The sequence below is a fragment of the Alligator sinensis genome, unplaced genomic scaffold, assembly GCF_000455745.1.
Source record: "Alligator sinensis unplaced genomic scaffold, ASM45574v1 scaffold831_1, whole genome shotgun sequence".
Classification (NCBI taxonomy): domain Eukaryota; kingdom Metazoa; phylum Chordata; order Crocodylia; family Alligatoridae; genus Alligator; species Alligator sinensis.
The window spans coordinates 97,328-99,221 of NW_005843176.1; the positions used below are offsets into that span (position 1 = coordinate 97,328).

Sequence of the window (1,894 nt, forward strand, 5' to 3'; positions counted from 1 at the left end):
ACAGACTGTCAGGGCTGACTGAGGAGAGGAGAGCTAATCCTGAAGCGAGATGAGGCCGGGTGGGATGAGTGTGGCCCTGAGAAAGGGTAGTATGTAAGAGGCTGGGTGAGAGCCAGCAGAGTAAATGGGACCCCAGTGAGAGACACCTGCAAGGCCTGGGGTCTGTGGAGTGGAGGTTGGAGTGGGTATTAGGGTGTTGTCAGCAGGGCGAGTAATGGGTAGGTCTCCTGCCTTAGAAACAACTCTCACTTTTTCCATCAAGGTGTGGCAGGAGAGCAAAGCAGGTGGTTACCCCAGGAGCAGGGTGGCTGGTGGAGACCTGACAAGGAGGCCACCCTGTTACACAGCAGGTGTGAGCAGCGAGCTACCCCAAGACCAACTAGTGCCCAAGAGACCAGTTCTTCCTGTGGTGCCTGCAGAGTCGCTGCCATCCCTGGGGTGGAGCAGATCCTCTTCCCTGGGGAGCAGACACTGGTCTTGCTGCCACCTCCTCTACAGCAATCACAGGTAGGTGCTGCAGCTGCTCCCTGGCCATGCACGCTTCTTGGCCAGCCTGGGTCCATCACACCTTGGGGTGTATAGGGACAGGGAGTCCAGCTGCCTGGTGACACCCCAGCCCTGTCCCTGCAGGTCTGTCCCTGCCAGGCACCTCTTCAGCCTCCCCAGCACTGCTGCAGCACCAGGGCAGCTCCATGGGGCAGGTGCTTGTGTACACAGGCTGCCAGCTTCTGCTGCTCGTTAAACCACCTGGGTGCATGAGGCTACCCAGGCCAGTGTAGACACTCCCATGCCCTACCTGGGGAGGGGGAGCACAGCAGCCTACCAGTGGCCTACCTGGTGGCTGCCCTGGTTCCCTGGTCACAGGTTTGTTTGGGGGGCGGTTGACTCAAGTCTCAAGGGTCATACTAGTTCTGAATTCTACTGGGAAAATCCAATAGTCAAGTTCCAGGTTTTGACTGAGCAGGGCTCAATTGTTCAAGTTTGTGTGGCTCTACCAATTGTACAAGTATCCATCTGCCTAGACTCATCAGTCTGGGGCTTCAGGTACTCCCCTGGATCTGTGACAGACATCCTACAACCAATCCTGGGGTCCAGGGACCCTGGGGTTGAGGTGCCTTCTTGTCTTGCTTGTTCTTAGCCAAAAGGCCAGGGAGGAAGTTGGGGAGGAAGCAAGAAAGCAGTTCCCCATTGCTACAACATTATGCAGTTGAGTTTCCTGCATTTTGGGAAACTGACTCCTGTGAGTGTGCCCAGAACACAAAGAACAGGACTCGTATATAAGTGCTTTTCCTAGGGTGAGTCCTGTCCTTTGTGTTCTGGGCGCACTGACTCCAGTGAGTTTCCCAAAATGCAGGAAACTCAAAAATATATGCACAGAAAGACACCTATCTATAGCTTGATGTGTCTATAGATACATAGGGGTGTGTATCTATCTATCTATCAACAGATGTGTGCATTCCAATGTAATAAAAGGCTTAGTCTGTCTTTCTGTCTATCCATAACACTTCTGGACAATTGCGCATGCAAGTTTGTGCCACTGCTGGGGAAGTTTGTGGTGGTGAAAAACATTCCCCAGCTGCCTGAGCAGCGGGGCTTCTCCTGAGGGTCCCCCCACCCCTGCTGCCTGGCCCCGATGCCCCCCAGAACAGCCGGCAGGAAGAGAGAAGTGGAGGGCAGAAGGGGAGTGGGGAGGGGAGGGGAGGCAGGTGGAGGGGAGGGATGGAGCAGGGCCAGACCCAGAGCAGCGGGAGGGTGGGGGAGAGTAGGACCAGGCCCAGAGCAGAGGAGGAGCGGGGAGAGTGGGGCTGGACCCAGAATAGCAGTGGAGGAGTCTGGACTGGGGCCTGACCCATAGTGGTGGAAGTGGGGGGCGGAGTAGGGCTGGACCCAGAGC

General features: G+C 56.1%; 1 protein-coding gene across 1 annotated transcript in view; it reads left to right on the plus strand.

Annotated features, from left to right (window-relative positions):
* Positions 1 to 342: 342 nt before the first annotated feature.
* LOC102379495 (butyrophilin subfamily 3 member A2-like) overlaps positions 343 to 1,894 on the plus strand; it is a 40,947-nt gene continuing 39,395 nt past the window's right edge. The window contains 1 exon segment of the mRNA XM_025194254.1: positions 343 to 350. The gene's annotated coding sequence lies outside the window, so the exon portion shown is untranslated.